The sequence below is a fragment of the Macaca fascicularis genome, chromosome 15 (genome assembly GCF_037993035.2).
Source record: "Macaca fascicularis isolate 582-1 chromosome 15, T2T-MFA8v1.1".
NCBI classification, from domain to species: domain Eukaryota; kingdom Metazoa; phylum Chordata; class Mammalia; order Primates; family Cercopithecidae; genus Macaca; species Macaca fascicularis.
Window position 1 is genome coordinate 85,157,397 of NC_088389.1, and position 24,150 is coordinate 85,181,546.

Sequence of the window (24,150 nt, forward strand, 5' to 3'; positions counted from 1 at the left end):
TTCTCAATGATTTGGATGATTTATGGCTGAAACCAGCTAAAGTTAGATTTGGTTATATAAAAAACACACACACAGCTTTTACATAGCTCTTTCTACATGCTAAGTGCTATTGTAACTGCTTTATTTATCTACTCTTTATAATAATAAAATAGGAACTACTGATATCCCTACTTTAAGGAGAGGCACTGAGTCAAAGAGAGGTTAAATAATTTGCTCAAGGTTGCACAGTTATTAATAGATTTGAACTTAAGCAGTCTGGTTTCCAGAGCTATTCTGTGCTTATGTGTATACTTTAGTTTGATGTTTATTGCATTATTTGGTGAAACCAATCTCTCATACAGACATGACAACGGGTCAAAGTGTTCAGTATTATAAGTTCAAAATAGAAGAAACATTTAGGAATGGATTAAAATATCCCTTAATATCAGAGATCCTGAATTTCGGTGGTCCTTAATGTATGCAAGGCCACAATATATAGTGGTTGCTGGATCTGGGCTACTCTGACTTGAAACCAACTATGTAGCAAACCAGTTACTGGTTGTTGCATAAAATGGAAAATAAAAAATATCAATTTCAACCTGTTAGAAGTGTTGACTTACAGAGTGTTTGTGAAACTCTTAAAGCTGGGCCAACACATAGTAAATGCTCAATAAACATTAACTATTAGTCATCCATTTATTTACTCATAAATCATGTACAAGGTTCATAATATGTCTGGCATTGAACTTGGACAGTAGAGGATGCAAATTTGAGGAGAACAGAGCTTCTTCCCTGACAGGGTGTATAGTCTAAGAGAAGAGACAGGTTCATAAAGAACACTATTTCACTCTGTGATCAATTTCATGGTAGAGGTGTGTCCAGAGAAATACAGAACAGCGGGGAAGAGTGGTCTGTTCTGTCTGGCAAGTTGGGAGGACTTCACAATGGAGTGATGTACGATGGCTGTATAGTTCCTCCCCAGAAATAAAGTCTGAGCTACGTAATGGAACCTGGAAGTGCCCTGTGTCCCAGAGGGAGTGGTGAGTGATCAGTATGGACCAAGCAATGGTCTTACCTGTGGAGCAGACTCACCAGCTAGCGCCAGCCCACTTCAAACCTTCATGATGGCACCTGGCTACATTTAGTACACTTTAGTTTTAGAATAGTTTTAGGTTTACAGAAAAAAAAAAGAGCAGCTAGCACAGAGAGCTCCTATATACTCCCTCCCCCTTGAACATCATATATATTTAAAACACTCCACAGGCAATTCAGATGCACAGCCTGGGTTCAATATTCTTGGCTAAAATGTAGAATATGAGAGCAGTGTGTTTTGGAAGTGGAGGGTGCTGAGAATGGAAAAAGGGGAATGAGTCAGATAAGTGAAAAGACTGGCAAGGTCAAGGTCAGATAGCAACATATCTCATTAAGCCCTGCCAAAGGAACTTAATCCTGAGGACAGTAGACAGTCCCCGAAAGGTTTTAGGCAGAAAAGTGAGATTTTCTGATTCATGTTTTAGATAAATAGGGCAGTGAAACTGTGGAGAATGAATATAATTATATGGAGAGCCTATGGCGTAGTGGTTAAGCTTCTGTGTGGTGAAATTGCCTAGGTTTATTCCAGATGTTATAAAAATGTTAAAAGAGTTTTTTAAAGGCAATAGCTGCTGAGTTGTGGCTTCATCTTTGAAGGTAATTATCTGATAACACACGCAATCACTGCATATTCCTGGGGAATGTCCTTAGATCTGGGTGCAAGCTTCCAGCGTTGGGACCTAAAACAGACTATCAAAATTTGGAAAGAGAAGTCAAGCCATAAAGCTGCACTGAAATGGATATTAGAATAAGAGGGGTCAGAGTGGTGAGCTAGAAGCTGGGTGGGGAGCCAAGTAGCTGTTGGACAACAAAGGAAGGCAAGAAACATGAGTGGAGATGGTTTGGAGAATCCTGGGGTTAGGGTATCAATGCTTGTGCCAGCTCTGAAACATGTCCCATGTGCATGTCTTCCTGGGGCTTAAACAGGGCCATGATGGGACCATGATATAAACTGGTGAACAAGATGCAGAGGTTTTTTCAGTTAATGCCCAGACTGAGGAACAGTGTTAACTCTCCAAACGATATAAAGGTAATAAAATTCCATTGCTTTCATTCTTTCAGATAAAGCAGTAGCCATCTATCTTTAAAGAGTTCGTATCCTTCCTCCCTTGCGATGGGGTCAGAAAACTCTTTTCACGAACATCTGTTATTTGTAGGGAGGAGTGTAATCATTTAGTTTCTGCTTTCTCCCCGGAGGGTGCTGTCACATTTTTCTGAGGAGAAGCCGCCACACAGCTGAGGTTCAGGGTCTTGCCCAGGGTCACACTGTGCGACAAGGTTAGAATAGGGTTATCATTTACTGTGTGTGCCCACTCTCGGTTTGGTTCACTAGTTCACTCTGCTTGTAACCACGGCAGCCCATGGAAACAAAATCAAGAAAACGTGATGCCAGACAGTAGCCAGAGATTTCAGAAGTGGATAATCATCTGTTCTCACTGTGTCTCTTAGAAGCAGCATCATGTAATAGAGACAGTTGGGCCTCACCATCTCCTGGACCAAGACTGTAACTCATAAACCACTTTAGGCACACAATCTGCCCAGCTTCCATTTCCTTCTTTTAAAATTTGTGTGATGTGTGTGCAAAGCGTTCCCCTTTGTAGTCTGTCTTGTAGGGAAATGGACACTCTCTCACCCCACTGGTGAGTATGAAAACCGTGACAACTTTCCTTGAGGGCAATTTGGCAGTATTGTTCAAAAGCCCTTAAAATGGGAACTGTCCCAGAAGTTGCACTTTAGGAACAGACAATAAATAAGATGGGCATCAAGTTTTGTGTATAAAGATGCGCATCCAAGCATCACGTTTTGTAGCAGACTAGAAGAAACTTAAATGTCCAACAGCGGTGTAATGATTAAATAGGATCTGGTTAAAATTGCAGAATGGAACTCTATGCAGCCATTAAAAATGATGATGCAGAACAGGAGTTGGAAAACTACAGCTCATGGGCCATGGTAGCCCGCAAATTTTATGGGAGCAGAGCCACACCCATCATTTACATATTGTCATGGCTGTTTTTTGAGCTACTACAGCAGTTGTGCAGCTATGACAGAAACTATATGACTCTCTTTTACATCTCTTACTATCTTTTTAATATTTATTCGAATTTTTCCTTACCCCTGAAATATTATGACAACTTTGTTAGAACAAAATCTTACAGTAATGTTGGTTGCAATACACAGTGTTTATTCAAAAAGAGCCCACCTAATATATTAGCCAACACCAGTCTTAAGCGTAAGGATTCGCCACTCCTCATTCAGCTGGCCCTCTAGGAGCAACTATAATCAAACTGCCTGCAACCAACAGTGGGAGTTGTGGCATATAGACTTTCTTTCCTCTTTACCCACTGTTGACTTCCACCTTTTCTTCTCTATTTGGCTAACCCCGAGAAGGGTAGAAAAAAGCACAGAGGACAGGCGAGATGGCAAAGAAGGACAGAAACATTCTTACTCAACTGGTGCTTTTAAAAGATGGCTTCACTGCTGGCCTTGGCAGATTGACTCATTGTTGGGTACATGTGTGTTTTGTTTCTTTACAGAACCAAAAGGTGATGGAACATCCCGTGATGCAGACAATTCGTTTTGCTCCAGCTGTACTCCCCTTTCTTTTCCTGTGGCCTTCCATGTGGACTGTCTCTATCTGAGTCCCCTGTCCAGCCCTTTTTTAGGGTATCCTGTTGGGCAGGATTTGAAACGTTTCACATTTGGCTTAATCCTCCACCTCTACCCTGATGTCCCACAGTAAATATTCATGCACATTTCAGCTTGACACACTCTAGGCATGCAGCTGACTCCAGTGTGGCAACAGTTCTTTTTTTTTTGCTTCACTAGCTAAACAGCTGGATGACTCATATCTGCCTTTAGATTTTCCAGGTGGATGTTGGACATTGGCACATTCTGCTCACCAAACTCCTGCATAAGCATAGCAAGACCCAGAGTTTCCTTGACAACCTCTCTCACATGCATAAGGGGAGAGGCAGCTCCTCTCTGCCTCCCTTTCTGAGAGGCAGTGAATCGGTGAAAACAACAGCATAGCCCACTCCCGGCAAGTCCTCGTCACAAAATCCCAACTGCCCATTCTTTACTGGTGAGTTTCCTAAACAGGTTTCCTCCATGACAAATCTCTCTGATTGCTGTCTTAATAGGAGATTTTTGTTTCCCCCCATTTGTATTTTTAATGGACACATATTACCTTTCTGATAAAAATATGTGACATATTCTGTTTCATTTTTAAAATGTCACATTCAAGTCTTTGACCATCTTTTGTTCTTAATACTCACATCTATAAAATGGGCTAGATAACACCATCATTGCTCAAGGTGTAATAGCTATTGGTTTATTTAGCTGAAAAAGTGTGCAAGGACTATTGAAAAAAGAAAGGTTCATTCAGAAACATGCGCTCTTTTATTTTGTACACATCTTACAGCATAGGATTTTCTTCCCCTGGTGTATCTAGAAAGATCAGCCTCAGCTAAAAAAACAAAAACAAAAACAAACAAAAAAAAAACACCACATATTCCCCTAACTTACTTACTGCTTGTTTCCAACTCAAGCTAATTACTTGAACAGCACCTTTCACGGGAAAAAAGCTGACACAAGAAACTGGACAAGGTCTGTGTCTTAAGTGCTCTGAGGAGAGAGCAGTAAGTAAGGTGCTCTGCACAGCTCAATAATTTGCACCACAGGAAAGCCATCCTTCCAAGGGCAGGCAATATGTCTGCAGTATCCTCCTGGAGGAAGGAGGGCCAGGAGCTCATCTTTATGGCTTGAGGCTTGAAAGCTGCTTAACTGGGCGGAACGCCACCTCCTTGCCATCAAAGCTGTCCACCTGGCAGTGAATCTCAATGAGACAGCTGACTGGCTCAGCAGACAAGTTGCCTTGCCAAGGGGATGAGAACTTAACCAGAAGGTCTTTCAGGAAATCTGTTTAGGATGTGGGGGATGAAGAGGAAGAGAAGGAGCATTCATCCCCTGAATGAGGCAAATGAGGAGTAGCTGTTCTTCGGTTACACAAGCCACTTCGAGCTTTTCTGTGCCCTTAGCTCATTTAGCCCTAAATTTTGTAAGACTCTGATTTTAGATTCTGATATTAGCATCGAACATTGAGAGTCCTTTGTGACTATAGTAGGAAAGTGGGTTCAATTCAAAAACTGAAGCTAAGAAAAGACCTCAAAAACGTTTCCATTTGAAAACAACCAATATGAACAAAAATATTACAGAGAAGGCATGAAGCTATTCATTTTTAAAACTGGCTGTTGAAAAATGCCTTGGATTGTTACTTTTCACCAAAGGTTTAGAATTGTAAACCTAATAATTATGATAACTCCTATTTGCCCAGTCCTTGCTAAGTGCCAGGTACCGTATTCAGCACTTTATACAAATGCTTTCATCTAATGTCTTTGAGAACCTTATGGGTAAGTCTTCTTAGCTTCACTCTACAGGTGGAAAAACAAAATTCAGAGAGGTTTTATACATTTTCCACAGACATACAGTGAGCAATAGAAGAACAAAGAATCAATCCCCAGTTTATCCCAATTCAAAGCCTAGACGCTTACCCACCAGGCTGCACATACTGAATTTGCTGGAAAACATAGCACCTTATCACATAATGAATGACCAGGGCTACAAAGAGAAGACACATGTGTGGGGACACATGTGTGGGGTATAAGAATATTCCATCAAACTACTCCCAATTTATCCTCCATTTGTCCCATGGACCTGAGTGTCTGCTCCCATCTCTGAATCTCTGGTGTTCATCATATTCAGAAAAACCTGCATGTCCCCTGAAATAGACTCTCGCAGGTGAGTTAAGACAACAGCACACCATTCTGCGCCTTTTCCGTAGCTTCTGGTGGTGGGAGGAGGGGAGAAAGACAGAATGAATGACAGCTGAGCATAGTCTTCAGAAAGCCCAGCGCTCTACCTGTGGCTCTGGGTTATGACAAGACAGTTTCTCCTCTGTCCTTGAAAATAATGAAAAATTATTCATTTTTGGTCAAATTTTATATATATAGCTATTACAAAGTACTATGTAACTTGTCTTCTTTAGTGACGCCTCTGTTTTATTTTGAATTGAATAAGGTAAAATTCAACAAAAGTAATAAAATAGCATGGTATGAAAGAGCTTCAGATGGCATCTCCAAAAAACAAAGCCTACTCAGACTAAATGGATATTTGGAAGCAGTATTTGGACACAGCTAAATGGGTCAAGGCACAGGCCAAGTTTGACTCCCAGGCTCACTGTTTCAGGCTGTGTAATGTTGGAGGAGCAAGTTAGGAAATTTAAATCGTGTCTTCCTCATATGTAAATAGGGGCAATAGGAATTACCTAATAGGTTTGCTGTGAAAAAGATACATGATATGATCCATATACAGCACTTAATATAATAGTTAGCCCATGGCAGATAATCAAAGCCCATGCACTATTAACTGGTCTTGTTAGTCTTGAGGGCTACTCTAGTTTTAAGAACTGAAAAAAATGTACCTTCGGCCTAGAAAGCTGCTTCTCACTCATTCTACCGGCTTAAAAGTTAAATTCAATATAGAATTGACTTCTTCATTTCATCATTGAGGAATGACTAGGAAGGAATTAACCTCCTTCTCTTCCAAGGCTGGGTTAAGTATCCATTCTGGGTGTTCCCATAGCACCTTGCCCTAACTGCTATTGAAATATTTGCCACATTATGCTAAAATGGACTATTTAATCATCTGCCATTGCCTTGAGGGCAGAGCCTGTATTTTATGTTTTACCTCCAGCATCTACAGCAGTGTTTAAAATGGTTTACAAAACAAATATTTTCAGAAAGAATGAATTAGAATTTGACGAAGTGATATATGTGACAATGTTATTAGGAATATTGTTATACTCCTTGGGTATTTTTGTAGCATGCAATAATGGCTGTAACATACAACTATTCCCACTACCTCTTTCTAATAACACTACCAAAGAAAAAGTCATTTAACCAGTTGCTGTTTAAGTAAAAGGATGATGGACATCTTCCCATAGCAGAGCTTCACTAAATGAGCAATTTTATCTAACTTTTTTCTATATCAAACAATAGGGTAGCTGATTTTAAAAGAAAACAGTAGATATGTAACCACCATTAAGAGCTCATACAAAAGCCACTTCTGATAGTGTCTAAGAGGCTGACCACAATTTCTATGCTGATCTCATGTAGGGAGAGCTGCAGTAACTGAAGTCACGAATACTTTTTAATGATGATGACATTCGAACACTATTTTATCATTGTGATGCTGAAAGACGGAGGATTTTTTGTGAATTCTTTATTGTGGACTCTTTCTCAGTTTACAGCATAGATCTCTGGGCTTTGGAAGGGTCTTATTTAGTCTTCTTGGGCTGCAGATGGGAGCGAGAAAAAATGGCCACTGCTCTGGAGTGAAGGGCAGCGAAATGAGCCAAGGCTTTGTATCTGCTCATTACAGGCGCAACAGTTATGCAAACTAAGAACCCAACATTTTACTAAAGTGATGCCAAAAATCCTGTCCCACACTACAGCAAATGTTTGAATCTGCAGAGAGCCTATGTAGAATAAAATCAATATGCTATTGTTGGAATACATGTCTTTTGATGAAATTGGTGCTTAAAAATGCTTTGGACAGTTATTTTGAATGATCCTTATCTAATAGCAAATTGGATATGCATTTTCTCTCTATTAGAGATAGAATTCTTGAAAACGTTCTCTTTTTTTCTCCTCAAAAATTCTGTTGGGAAGAGATATGAGATGAAGAGAGCAGGAGTGAACAATATTGTCCAAGGCACTTTCCTCACATGTAAGATAGTTATTTAGTATCTCTGTTTTAGAGATGAGAAAACTGAGATTCTGAGAAGTTAAAAAAATTTTAATAAATATTTGAAGCAAATATTTGAACTCAAGATTGTATGGCATCCACGTTTATGCTCCTTTTACCAAACTAGGTTACCTCTTGGGAAAGGTGGATGTAGCCTGAGGTTTGGTTAAGTTACTCTGATTTTTAATTTCTCATTCTGTTGACATGAAGTTAATCACAACCTCAATAACAAACTATTAAAGTGTAATCTGCTTCATTGTAGGGGAGATGAAAACTGGTCAAGTACATGCTGGGTCTTATGGTTAAGATATTTCTCATAGATTTGGGAGTCCCTTTGTTGAAGGAAGGAATAAATGAACAAAAAAGTAGTCTTCTAGCCTCTAGGTTTTCTTCACATTTCCTAGTCCTAGAAGTTGTATCTAAATTCACCAGAAAGTTCCTGCAAGACCACAGGGACTAATGATATTGATCTTTCCATTTTTGTTTGTAGCATTTGGTGACAGTTCCATTTATCCCTATTTTCTCTTCCTTCTTTATGATTAATCGACTACCTATATTCTTTTAAGATTACTGCATTGTTTGCAAAATCTTATAAATTAAAAATTTATTTTTTGCCTCCTTTAATAATCACTTGCCCAGGACAGATTATTTCAGAACACAATTATACAATAGACAGTATTAAAATCCCACTAATTTGGTCACATTTATTATTCTGTGAAATTCTACTTGCCGAATTAGGACACAAATAATACAGCCATGAAGACATATCTGGAAAGCAAATTTCTTACATTTCATCTGATTGGAGTGGGTATCTGAGAATAGTCACACACACACACACACACCAGAAAGAAAGAGCAGGTGTTAGGTGATGAAGAGAGGGTAAAAGAGAATCAAGTTTAATTTGAATGAGGAAGTCCCACCAGGCCTGTAACAGTTGGGGACTGGGAAGTCCAGGCAGGTGTGAGTCATGGATGTCTAATATAAGTGAAGCTGTAGGTAATGCATGCTTAATACATTTATATTTACATTTTAAACTACTAGCTTGTTGGGCATTTGATTTTTGTTTCGGGGGAGGTAGGGATCCAACTTTATTTTCTTCCAGAAGGAGAGTCAATATTCTTTAAGTCAGTATTCTTAGAGTCAATATTCTTAAAGCCATTGTCTTAAAGACAAAGCACTAAGTCTCTTCCACCAAACTGAAATGCTACTTTTATAATATAATAAAATATACACTTTAATCAACTTCTTGACTCTCTCTTCCCTTTCATTGTTCTACCTGCTTATTCATGGACCAAAATTGTGGTCTATGATCACATTTGCTTAATTCATTTGTATACTGAAATAACAATTATTGAGTGCATGCTATTCTTCTGGCATCGTGTAGGTCCTGGGAAACATCATAGACAAAATTCCCTCTGGAATCTTAGATTCTGAAGAGTCTTAGTGTCTGGTACGGAAAGGATCCCTCTTCCATTATTCTCATATGTCATAGATTTCTTGGTAATCACCATACACTTATTTTCTAAATGAACCTTTAAATCACTTTGTCTAATTCTAATAAAAAAATAACCTTATTGGACTCAATTTCTTTATTAATATGAAAATAAATACTTTTATTTTAAAGCATATTTTTGGATCCCAGGACACAGGATGTCCTTTGATGTATTCATTTTGTATGTAATCATATTATCAAATCTCTTATTAATGCTATTAGCCTTTTTCAGTCTTTTGAGTTACCAGATATGCAATTATATCATATGCATATAACATTGTTGACTTTCTTTTCACTGTTAATACCATTTATTTAATTTTACTAATTTATTACCTCAGACTTTCCCCAAACGATGTTGTTTAAATTAATGCTGTTTTCTTAGCTTCTGCTTTTTAATGCTCATGGTTTTAGTATTTATTTTTTGATACACTGTGATTATACATATTTATGGGGTACAATTTGATGTTTTGACACATATGTATATTGTATAATTATCTAATTAGGGTGGTTAGTGTATCCATCACCTCATGTATTTAACACATTACTGCAATAAGTGTGGAAGTGCAGATATCTCTTCAACAAAAATGATTTCATTTTTTTGGATATACACCCAGTAGTAGGACTGCTGGATCATATGGTAGTTCTAGTATGAATTTTTTAGGGAACCTCCATACTATTTCCATAATGGCTGTGTTAGGTTACAGTCCCACCAACAGTAAGTGTTCCCTTTTCTTCACATCCTTACCAACACTTGTTTTCTTTTGTCCTTTTGATAATAGCTATTCTTACTGGAGTGGGGTGGTATCTCACTGTGGTTTTGATTTGCATTTCCCTGGTGGTTAAGGATGTTGATCATTTTTCATATACCTGTTCACCATTTGTATGTCTTCTTTAGGGAAATGTCTCAAAAAAAGATGTTTGTCCATTTTTGAACTGGGTTATTAGTTTATTTGCTGTTTAGTTAAGTTTCTTACATATTCTGGATATGGATCTCTAATCAGATGAATAGTTTGTGTAGCATTTTTTAATATGATATTTGCTACTGGTATTCTTTTAGAAGTCTTTGAACTTCTATTACATTCTCTTCTTGTTTTTTAAACTGGGAATTTTGTTTCTAAATTAGACATGGCAGCTATTTTTTAGGAGATAAATAATGTATTTTTTTTTTCATTTAACTTATCAATTTGATAGGTTATGTTCTGATATTTTCTAATGTTGAACTATCCCTGCATTCCTGCAATATACTCTACTTGGTCATGGTATGCAGTGGTTTTAATAGACACCTGGATTTAATTTGCTGACTTTTACATACAATTTAGGTACTGTGTTGTGTCCATATTTATCAGTGAAATTCTTTAGTGTTCTTTTTATTCTGTCTTTGTCAGGTCTGGGAAGTAAGGTTATGCTAGCTTTGTAAATTGAATTGGGAAGCTTTCCATCTTTTGCTATGGTCAGAAATTTTTTGAATAACATAAGGATTATCTGTTCACTGAAAGTTAGATAGATTTCAGCTGTAAAACCATCTGGGCCTGACACATATTTTAGTAACTAGATAATTTTTGAAAAGGGTTTGTGGTATAGTGGGAAGAAAACTATCTTTGTAGTCAGAGCCTTATATTTGAATTCCTGTCCAAAGCATTACTGATGGTGTGACTTGGATAAGGGACTTTTTTTTTTCCTGTGAAGTAGTGATCTACCTGTTACCTACCTACCTATTTTGGAGGGAAGACTACTTCCTTGGAAACTTTATTAATAAGAAGGTTTAAGTAAGGAGCTGAGTAGTATCTGACATGAAGCAGGTGTCCAATAATAGCTATTTTCCTTTCCTTTTAGTCATTTTCATTGCATTCATTCCTATCTGAGTGTGTGCATTCTTATAATCCACCTCAACAATAAATAGATTAATCTGTAAAACAGCTAAGTTAAATGTCCTAATCTCTCTGCAATGCAATGTCCCTGTGCACTGAGTTGTAACAGTTGGGTTTGCTGGAGGAACCACTCCCTAGGTGCTCTTCTCACTGTGTTACTCTTTCTAATTTTTATTAAAGTTCAGGAAAAAAATCTGATGAAGAGGTAATTTCTGGTTTCCTTGATTTCCATTCAATTTACTTTTTTCCCCGGGTATCCAAGGAAGCTTTGAATGACATAAACACAGTTTGGGGAGTTTTGCTCTATTAAAGCAGGTTATCTGACAGCCCTTTGGGCCAGACACAAAGCCAAGTTTGTTGTTTAAAAGTATTTGTTTATTGCTTTAGTTATTTATCTGAGGAGAAGATGATAACCCCATTCATTCACAGCTAATATTTAATCCTGAAATATTTTAATGCAGCAGATTTTTTTTTCCAGTGCAATGTACTATACAAGATGCCTGAGTTGCTACATAGGCAGTTTCTCAATGAAATCAAAGGGAAAGCAAACTATTATTTTAAAAATTACAACAGAGAAGAAAAATCTATCCAGGCTGCATCTGCATGATGCTAAGATGACTCCTGAACAATTAAAATACAGAAGACTATATAGTATATAGTAGATCCCAGGTGGGTAGGTGAAAAATGTGTATAAATATATACATTAGTACAGGTACTACAATTTTTCTAAAGGATGCACTAGAAACCATTAACTTTACATTTAGAAGAAAAATGTGGGATTCCTGGGGATAAGTATGGAAGGAGAGAGATTTACATTTTATTTTACATAATTCTGACAGAATTTTATCATTAATTTTAAAAAGTTAATTTATCTTATTTTGTATGTGTTATATTATATGGTGATACTGACCACCTTCTCTTCTCCACTAAATTGATTCTTTACTTGAATTACAGAATCAAAGGCTTGAACCTAGTTGCACATTTGTTTGAACTCTCTTATTCTCTCACTTGGGTACCAAGTCTATCTTAGTTCCATTTGTCCTTCATCTTGCATTAGGCCCCTCCAAGGAAAATTTACTACAAGTCTGGCACAGAAAACATTTCTGGAACTTAAGCTTTGTTTGGGGGTGTGTTTGAAAAGAAAATTTGCCATAATCAAGTACAGTATCTTGAGCCCACACAGAGTGTGTGGCATGGGTCCAATAGCTCTTTTCTGGTTCCTTTGAGATTTGTTTATTACTTTGAAAATCAGAATTTCCATAAAACAGCATAAGACTTCCCTGCCTCACAGCTCAATAGAATAGCTGAGCAAAGAGATTTAACTTAATTTTTAGGGTTGGTTTTGCCACATGTATTAACAACGATAAAAGCAACAACACGGAGCAAAAGAACCGTGACCGCATGAGCACACAGCATAGGAAACTATGCTTTAAAAAAAATTTCTTATGCAACCTTTAGGGTCAACAATGATGTTGCTGGGTTTTGCTGGGCTGACTCAGACCTGTTCAGATGCTTGGGTGCAGAGTTAACGTTGAAATAATCATCCTTCAGGGGGTGGATTAGGAACGAGTTATAAAGCATGATGTTGTTGGCAACTGAAGAAAATTGTCTTTCAGTCTGAGTGCAAGAGACTGCTACTGGGGCAGGCTTTGCATTTCAGTGCCCTTCCTGCTGCTCTTGCTCTCAGCATCTGAGTTCTCAGAGTTGTTTACCTTTGATCATATGGGTCAGACCCCCTAGCAGTCTCCTTATTATTGGTCATCTAGTGATAATTTGCACATGCTTCCAAGAAAGTTTTCAATTTCCAGAAAGAATTATATTTGGCCTGCAAATATTCTTCCTTCCAACATGGGTTGTTCTCAAATTCTGACTTAAATCTGTAAAACGATGTGACCATATTTTCACTAGTCCATACTGAAATAAGAAAATAAGAACAATATCATCTAGAGCTGTGGCACACATCAGTGTCGCCTGTCAAATATATGCTGCTTGTCAGATATTCCTGGCTCACCTGGCACATGGTAAGTTTGCACTTTCTGGTCTTCTTGTAATTGGATTGGACCACGCAACTAGTTCCAGCCAATGAATCTTGCAAGAAGTCATGTATGTTGCTTCTGCACTGGAGCATTAACTGCTGATTCAAGAGTATCCAGAGCTCTCTTTCCCCCTGGCACAGTGGTTAGCCACATTGGAGATGGCTGCTTTGACAGTCACAATCTCCAAGGGGTGACCATTCCTGTCTACCCATGAAAAACATGTAGCATACTGTTTTAAGCTGAACAGACTGGGGCAGGAGTGGTGGTAATTTTTACAACAGCATAATTCAGCCTATTCCTATATACAGCTAGTGTGTGTTGGTCTTCTTAGAAGCAATTGTAATTTATTCAGGTATATTTTTCTACTTTGAAAAATACTTAAATTTCTTTTAATGTCCTTCTTTGAAATTAAAAGTTGGCACTGCTGGGGCAGTCTCCTGTAGTTGTTTTGTTGTTGTGTTTTAATTGTATCTATCAATGAAATATATAACTCTAGGAATTACTGCTTTGGGTCTTCTTTGACCCATCAAAATAGTGCAAAGATAGGCTAGAGTTTTTTAAGGTATACTGACCTTGGCTTGTAAAATTCAAATTCTTCTGTAATAGCAGATACAATTTGTAGGTATCTGTGACATCTAACCTTACCCCATTGTCTATAGTTCTACAAAGGCTCAACGTTTGGACACCCTATTCCTTTGAGGCTTTCCATGCTTCACTTTGCACCACCTGCAAGAGTTTATTCAATTGTACTGAACCAGTTGGCAGTTAAAGCTTTTGGATTTTCAAATCAAGGGAGTCATATTGCAGATGCACAAACTTTCTTTAGGAATGTAAGATCTAGTGGGGCAACTGCCTGTGTTACTCACAGGGACTTGGGTAAAACAAGAACTGAGAAGTTTTTGTCTTCTTTGTTTACCAGTACCTTCAGAGCTTAGAGGAGTATATGGCACATCATGAGAACTCAATAAATATTTGCTAAATAAACCAATGGAATGCATATATGTATTCATGGGTTAATGTTAGGATACTTAATTTAAAAAGTACAAATTCCTCTGATTGTTTTCCATTTTTAGATAATGGCAAGTTTAGACTTTAAAGGCGATTCTTCAACAACCAAATGTGCAATTATTACAACCTGCTTGAATAGGTTAATTTCCCACTGAAAGGACAGACTTTCCTTTTATCTCATTCACCCAGTCAGACAGGATCATCCCCTTTGGTGTCTTAAGGATATTTCAAAACCGCAGGTATGTGTGTGGTTTTTAAAGCCTGAAAGCACAAAGCCACATATACTTTTTTTAAAGTATTACTATTTTTCTTTCTATTGTTAAAAGTTGAAACTATTCACGTATTTACCCTAGGGACAGTCGTGCATGACGGAGGTATGTGCATGGAAAATTCTTTCCTTGTTTCTTCTGCTGTCACCCATCTGTTTGGGCTCAAAGACAATTCTTTGTTCACATGGTGAGGAAGGTCTCACACTGACTGAAGACACAAAGCATTCAAATTTGCCAGGGCTTATAGTTTATGTGCACACACACACCCCTTAGCCTGATTAAGCTGCAACTCTTAAATGTTGTATAGTCTGTGTATCTACAACTTCCGTGTAGCTGATACTTGGGGTTTGAAGTATTTAGAAATTGTATCTCCATCAGCGTAAAGTTCATGCCCGAGACTTGCACACCAATGATTGTATTTGGGTAGTAGAAGTTTGAGTGATTCTTAACCTCCTCTTATTTTTAATTTGCTGCATTTGTCTCTTGGCAGCCTGTCAACAAATGTGAACTGCATGTACTATCTTCTCAGCTCCATGGCGAGAGCTGGAAATACAGAGTAAAAAACAGAGGACTCCTGCTCTTGTGGTTCTGAGAGCCCTTCTCAAATTGCCAGTAAGAATGCACATCACTTTATAAAGGGAGTATGTAATTAGCACATTTTTAAAGGAATTAAATATGCTTATCAGTCTCTTATATAGAATTCAGCTGAGTTCTAAACTGAAAACCGTGTCTCTAGCACTCACTTGCCAGGTCTCCCCTGTGCCATTAAATAACTAACTTTAGCAATGCAAATTTTTTTCAAAATGAATTATGTTCCCATGTGTAAAGCATAAAGACTGTGTCTGCCTCGTGGAACGTGCACATTCACAGCTGTAGGCACACATCCTTGCGGAAAGCATCACCAATGAGGATTTCCCGTTTTCTTGTTTTTAGGTGACTCCAAGAAACCTGAGGGTATTTAGACTGATGAATGATGTGCTTGACTCCAGTCTTGTGCCTGCCCGGCTCCAGAGTTTATCTGCTTTCTGTTTGTTTTCTGTGCTCCTATTAGGTTGTTGTTAGTTACATTCTGATGTTTGTAGTTTGGGGAAATCTGTATCTTTGTTATTTATGTTATCAATAATGTGACCTAGGCCTTCCTCAGCAATGTTCCAACTGTTCCCAGGTCCTCAATCACTAATTATGCAGATGAACAGATTGTGGAAACTCTTTCCTTATGGCTGCATTCTGGAGGAGTTGTTTTTATTAAATTGCCAGTGTCTCGAATTATAATTAGGTACTGGCCCATATTTATAGCATTTCTCTTCTCTCTGTCTCTCTCTCCTCCCGCCCCCCACCCTGTCCTCTCTTCGCTTTTCTCACTCCCCTCATCATATCCTCTCCTTTTCCACTATGGGCTGGAAACTTAATCAAAAGAGAAAGAGTAAGTCATTAGCTTCAGAAGCAAGCTTGCCTAACAGCAGATGACAGGGCAGAGTGTTAGATATTAGGAGGTTCTGTTTCTTGCAAAAAGTCATTAAGATGTGGTGCAGCCTGCCAGACAAAGTAGGAGAAGCCGCGAGAGCTTAACAAGTTCAAGGGGAAGGAAGGCATTCATTTGCAACCTTGCAATACAGCCTGGCCAGTCCACTCAAGGAAATTTAACAGTGGTCAGAGAAAACAGAAAGAGAAATTTGGGGACCTTGGGGACGTCCAGTTTACTGCAGTTAGCCAAATCCTTCCATGGTTCATCTACTTGCCCTTTATACGAATTATACTGATCTTATTGTCTGAAGTTTATTAAGCATTCAAGGCGTGTTCAACACTCTAATGAAGGTATGAAGCATGACTTTTCTCCAGGAGCAGCTTGCCTTAAAGGAACTTTGCAGGCTTTTGCTTGAACAAGGCATAGAAGATGAAAGCTAACTATGATTTAAAAAAAAACCACACATATACATGCTTGTTGAGGGATGGGAGAGTTTGGGACAGAATAAGTATAGAGGTTGTGATGGAGGAGAAAACGGATTAAGTCCCAGATACAAACAAAACAAAGCAAAACAAAACAACAGCAAAAAATTGCCTTGGTGTTTTTTATGGCTTAGTTCCAGTCTTTCATTTGTGGCTTCAAAAGAGATATGTGATTTCCCTTCCACTTTTCTAATCTTGTTTAGAGACTTAAACAAAAGAATGTTACTCTAGAGACAAGTGTATATAAGCATTGGACCTCCTATAATTATGGGGAAGAAGATTTATATAAGAGTAAATGTGTAGATTCTTCCATCATGTCTGTACATTCCCTCTTACCTGCATATTTTTGGTGGGGGAGGGGAGAGGAGGGACTCAGGAGAACCTAGAAGTGTAAACATTAATATTAATTTGCTAGCACCTGGAAGATAACTAGGTGCGAAGGAGCAGTCATTAGAAAATTATCTGGAAAGCAACACATGCTAAACAAGCCTGACTCCTTGGTACAGTTGGAGACAGTAAAACATGTAGTATACCTAGAATAAAGCTTTTTATACTATTATCACGTGAATGCATGATTCCACACAGGTCTGAAAGAAATTAGGCCTCTGTGAGAATGTTAATAAGAATGGAAATTATGTTTACCCATAGGTAATTGATATCCAGTATCATTAAATAAATTACAGACTCATAAAACAATGGAGCCAGAGGGCATCAGAGCTTTTGGATTCCAACCTACCCATCTTAAGATAGCAGTACACTAAGGAATTCCTAGAGAGAAATAGCTTATTTCTTTAAAGACTTCCAAAAGGGAAAGCCTACACCAGTCTCTGTTAAGGTGTTCCAGTGATTTGTATCTCCAAGGCTGTCATTCCCCAACATGGCTGTGAGGTTTACATTGCCAACAAAAGAGCTTCTTGTTTTTCTTTCTTTCTTTTCTAGGAAAACTTTTATTTTAAAACAGTTTTAGATTTATGTAAAAATTGTAAAGATAGTACATAAAATTCGCATATGTTACTTTCTCACAATCAATAAAGCAATATTGATACATTTATTTTTCATTAAAATCCATACCTTATTCAGATTTCCCTACTTTTTACCTAATGACCTTTTTATGACCCAGGATCCTAACCATTGCATTGAGTTGTTCTGTTTCCTTGTACCAGTTTCATGTCTTCTGGAAACAGTTTCTCATACTTTCATTGTCCTGGATGACCTTGAATTGAGTATTCAGGCGTATCAGTCAGGTTTTTTGTAGGATGTCCCTCAATATGAATGTGTTTGATGTGCTTCTCAGAATTTGGCTATGAGTATTGGGGAGGAAGACCACAGAGGTCAAGTGCCAATCTTATCACTTCCTATCAAGGTTTCACACTGTCAATATGGCTTACCACTGTTGATGTTGACCTTCATCACCTGCCTGAAGTAGTGTGTGTGTGTCAGCTTTCCCTCCTGCAAAGTTCTCCCTCCTCCTCTTCTTATACTGCACTCTTTAGAAAGAAGTAACAAAGCACAGCCTGCTCTTAAGGAGAGGGAAGTTATGCTCCATTTCCTTGAGAGTGAAGTATATACAAAAATTATTTGAAATGCTGTTGTTTTAAGACATTTCTCTAGGAAATTTATTATTTCCCCAATGCTCTGTTTTGTCATCTGAATTAACTGAACTGATTTACCTATCTTGTTTTTTGAAAATATGTTTAACTTAAAAATTATACTTAATTTTTTTTACTTAAAATTCTGAAATAATAGTCTTTACAGTCAATCAACTAAATAAATTTCACTCTTTTTGTTTTTCTAAATACTAGCTTAAATACTTTTCTCTCGACTATGATTGGTGTACGTTATTTCCAAGATATCTGATCTTATCTTATTTAGCTGCTGTTTAGAATGCAGTTGTAACAACTTCTAATAGGGTCTCAGACGTTTCTAGTTTGTCCCTTCCTATACCTTCCTACCACTGTTTTTTATGTCTTCTATTCTTAAGTAGCTCTAAAAACATCAATTAAGGAGAATGTACATATTAACATATCTACACTGAGTCATTTAGGATGCCAGGATTATTTTATTACTTGGGTTTAGGGTTTCTAGATTAAGAATGCCAAAGCATTTCTATTTCATGTACCTACTTCAGATAAGTATTAGGAGCCACCCATAGAACTGTATGAAGAATTCTAAGGAACTGTCAGGCTCATAGGAAAAAGAATTATATGGCAGATAAGCCATGGGCATGAGAGAGAGAAAATGTGGTAGGCCACCTCTGGATGACACTCCTACCATCAAATACTATGGATCTTATCAAATAAATCACAAGCTGAATCAATTTTTTAAAGACTTTTTAATCCAACTTGATTCCTTTACTATCAGTTTATCTTCTTATCTTGTGGAAAATAAAGTCTTAATAGTCATTTTCCATTGTCTATGGTATAACTTAGCAACATATTTGTCTATGGGGAAAACTTGAACCAATTATGGTTACAATAGGAAGACAGTAGTTGAAGAAGACAGGAAGACTTCTCTTGCAGGTGTGAAGTCTGTTTTGTGTTAGATCTTTTTGTTTTGTGTAGATTTTCACACTCAAATGAAGGTGCAGAACGGGAATATGATAGAGAGGGCCCGTGTTTTGAGAAAGGAGTAATTTCAGCTTATAAGAATGACACAAGTTCATTTCTAAAGTCTGTTTTGGTCTATTGTTCCTTTAGTCATTGATTCCATCCAGCCCTGGCTAAAGATACTAATGGAAACTCTTCAAATATTAAAATCATTTATCATAAAGATGAAATCATTCTCAAGCATAGAGTTGTGTTAAAACCAGTAAGTACTCAATGAACCAGTTCCAATTCAATTATAAATCCAACATGTATGCTGACAACATGGATTTGAGGTGTCCAGAAATTTTCCCCTGCACCTGAGCATCTACGTATCTTAGATTATGATGCCTGTATTAGTCCATTCTCACATTGCTATAAGGAAATACCCAAGGCTGGATAATTTTAAGTGGCTTATTGACTCACAGTTCAGCATGGCTGGGAAGGCCTCAGGAAATGTACAATCATGGTGAAAGGTGTAGGGGAAGCAAGGCACCTTCTTTACAAGGTGGCAGGAAGGAGAAGTGCCAAGTGAAGGGGGAAGAGCCCCTTATAAAACTATCAGATCTTGTGAGAACTCACTCACTATCATGAGAACAGCATGGGGGAAACCACCCCCATTATTCAGTTACCTCCACCTAGTTTCTCCCTTGACATGTGGGGATTATGGAGATTACAATTCAAGATGAGATTTGGGTGGGAGCACAGAGCCTAACTATATCAATGCCTGAAATTCCGCCCAGTGGTGAATTGCTGCTTTGGACAGTCTTTTGCACAGCAGGTTTATTTTATTTTATTTTATTATTCATTTTGTTTACCCAGGAGGAGGTAATACATAAAATAAATTCATTGTAATACGTCATAACTACTTTTGTTCTAAAAGAAAGAATCTGAGCTAGCTTAAGAATAATATGGATATGAGGTCGAAATGGCAAGTGTAAAGCAGAGACCTAAATGTTGGTCAAGGCTGTTTAAACAAACAAACAAACAATAACAAAAAACAACTCTGGACTGTTGGCAACAATAATAAATTTTAGTTCTGTGTACATTCTTCCTGGAGCAAGAGGTTAACGAGTTAATATGATTTTTTTTTTTTTTTTTTTTTAAAGACAGAGTCTTGCTCTGTCACCCGGGCTGGAGTGCAACGGCGTGATCTCGGCTCACTGCAACCTCCGCCTCCCAAGTTCAAGTGATTCTCCTGCCTCAGTCTCCTGAGTAGCTGGGATTACAGGCCCCCACCATCACGCGTGGCTAATTTTTGTAGTTTTAGTAGAGACAGGGTTTCGCCATGTTGGCCTCCCAAAGTGCTGGGATTACAGGCATGAGCCACTGCCCCTGGCCAAGTTAATATAATATTTTGTATTAGACTTTAAAATATCGGATTTTCTAAAATGATTTGACAGAAGAGTGAAGAAGTGTACTTAAAAATCTGCAGATAATGGAAACCTAAAAGGGTTGCCAGTGCCACAGAGTTTAGAATTAAGACACAAAACAAAATCATCACATTAGGTGCATAATCCAAACCAAATGAGATTTGATAAATACAATGTGAGTGTATTTTACAGAGGAAAATAACAATGTAATGCATATGCTCAGCATATATTAATTGGGCATTGAATACATTCCTAGTAATGAAAAATCTAATCAAACATCCATCTACAATAGAATGCATACATAAACCATGATATATTCATATGGAATATTATACAGAAAACACTACGTGGAACTACAACAATCTGTAACAACACGGATGAATCTCAGAAACGGAATACTGACTTCAGAAAAACAACTCACAAAATACAGTCATGTGTCACCCAACAATAGGGATATGTTCTGAGAAATATGCCATTAGGGGATTTTGTCATTGTTCTAATGATATAGAGTATCCTTACACAAACTGAGATGGCATAACCTACTACACACCGAGGCTATATGGTGTAGCTTATTGCTCCTAGGCTACAAACCTGTACAGCATGTTCCTGTACAAATATTATAGGCAATATAGCACACTGGTATTTGTGTATCTCAACATAGAAAAAGTACAGTAAAAATACAGTATTATAATCTTATGATATACGTACGGTCTATTGTTGACCAAAACGTTGTTACGTGGCAGGTAAGTATGGTACATGCTGCATGATTACATGTATGTAAAGTTCTAGGACAGGCTAAACAAACCTACTGTGTAAGAAGTCATGAGTGGTTACATTTGGGCAGAGTGTGACATGAGAAGTGATGGGAAAGGTGCACAAGGAAATTTCCGTGGGTATGGAGTGATCTGTTTCTTGATCTAGATGCTAGTTATCCAGGAGTGTTTGCATTGTAAAAATTCGTTGAGTGGTGAATTTCTGACTTGTTTTCTCTTTGGGTGTTATTTTTAAATAAAGCTTTCAAAAAAACTATGTATCTGTATCTATACATGTATAGATATATCTAAAAATATATATATTTAGATATTTATCAGATGTATGTATATCTAAATATATACATTTTAGATATAGAAATGTCTAAAAATATATATATTTTAGATATATATTGAATGTATATATATCTAAATATATATATTTTAGCTATACAAATATATAAATGTCTAAATATGTATTTTAAATATATAAATCTCTAAAATATATTTTTAGATAAATATAGCTAAATATAAAATATCTAAATGTCTAAAAATATATATTTAGATAGATATATCTATGTGTTTATATATATATTTTGTTCAAAAACTGTATTTAAAAATAAGATATTATATAGATATTTAGATATATCTAAAATACATATCTATATATCTATATGAGCTACACATATCTGAAACATCTATATATCTGTATGTAACTACGTATATATTTCTGAGATATCTGTATCTCATCTATATATAGATATACAGATCTCATGTCTAGATATAGATATATAGATATGAGATATAGATATCGCAGATGAGATATACATATCGCAGATGAGATATCGATATCTTAGAAAGGCTAATGTGACTCACGTGGTTACAGTTGAAGAGTTAGAGTTTGAATAGTACTTATCATTTAGCTCTCTTAGGACCTTTGTGGCTATTCTACTAGCCAGTATCCCTTAATGTCAGCTGAATTTTCTGTTCTTGGCCTTAGGTTTTTTGAAGCAATGGTTGCTCTGTTTCTGTATCTGCATTGCTATATTTTAAAGTATCTTGCCTTTTTTGCTTCTAATGGTTTGTCTCTGAAACCTAAACACTTCATAAGGAGAGGGAATCGAAGGCTTGAAGGTCTTGATCTAGAAAGAACAAGACTGAGTGTTTTCTTAAGCTTATGTTGGTGTGCCATGTCATGGATATGAAGAACAAAATAAGCACCTTGCTATTTTTAGCTGTCATATGAACAGTGATTTATGCATGTCACAAACTTCATTGTCAGTCTGAGACCTGCATGGCCATACATTGTTCATTGGGGAATGGAGGATTAATTACCAAAAATGATAGGACTTGTAGGAGGGAGAAGAAAAACTCCAATAAGATTTGGCTTTGGTGCAAGGTGGAAAAGATCCAAATTACAGAGCCAAGGGTAGACAGGGGATTCTGGGATGATCCTGTTGTCTCCTGCATCTAAGGGAACCAGTCTTGAGACTGAAACGGAATATGTATGTTCAGGTAGATGATGGGATCATAGTTTTGGCTGATGTTCTTTACTCTCTTCACACACAGAAGATATAATGACCATTGTACAGACCTTGTTGGGAGGAGATCCACGTTAGTGTTGAGTTCCAAGTCCCTTAGGGTAATGCGCACAGTTTATAACTAGAAAAATTTGAGTGTGTGTTGAGTGGAGGCTGCATGTGGGACTGTATGGCAGTCCTGTGTAATGGTGATTAGTGTGAACTTTTGTTCTCTAGCTCTGCTGCTTACTAGTTGAGATTAAGAGTTACTTGGAACTTTCCCTTATTCATTTTTAAGAGAACTAGCAACGTTTATCTGAGAGGGTTGCTGTGACATTTAAGTAAGATAATGTATGTAAAGTACTTAGCAGAATACCTAGCACAAACAGTACTCAATAAATTCCAGTCATTTTTCTTACTATCTTAGGACAACCCCAGGCAGGCATATCAGACATCAATATTAGGATGTGAAAAAAAATTTCAAGACTCCTCCTACTAGAGGGAATGGGACCTCTAAAACAATGCTCAGATTTGGTTTGACTTGGTTCAGGGAAGAGCTGAGCTTAAACATTGACCATTTTCAGCATGTGCCTCTGGGTAGGTCTAGATCAGAAAATGTCTAACTATATAGACACAAAATTTGCCTCCATAGTCTTTCCTTGTCCCCTAAATATTTGCAGATATGTGTGTATTAAGTTTTCCAAAGAGATTATTCCTTTTTGAATGTTGGCAGCTTTGATCATTTTCCCCTAACATTTAAATAATGCAATGACACAAAATTTCTTTCCAGAATCATATTGATGTTCAATTTCCTTCTACTTCAACCCATAAAAAGCATTCCAAATTCTTTTATGATTTATTTCCTTTTCTGTAAAGCTTCAACAGCATTTGCTATTTCCAAAGAATGCATTATCTCCAACCCGTTCCCTCATATTCTGGAACTAACATTTATACACTCATCTGCCCTCCTTCAACCCCATTTCCTTACTCTGTAAATTCTCATCCTTATATTTACTTAAAAAGTGAATGTTCTTCCCAATGCTTTAACTTGCAGGTCAGCAACTGGGATAAGTAAACTTAGGACCAGACCTCCCGTCATAATCATCTTCAAGACCCATGATCATCTTCAGGATCATCTTTTGTCTTATTGTACCCCATTCTGCTTAATTTTTTTTATGTAAGACATACCTCCATGGTTACAAAACAGTGGGGAAGCCAGGTAAAGTAACCTCAAAAGAGTTATTCTCTTCTCCTGTGCTTGTTGTCTGGGAAAGAGTGGGACACTTTTGCCCTGGTTGTGAGTCAGCAATACTACCATATAAGCAGAGTCTTGAAGAGGGTGCTTTCAGTTCCTTTTCCATGTGGGCTCAGGAATTTATGTTTCTTGGCATATAAAGGAGAAAGTCTGATTCATTATTTCCCCAAAGATAA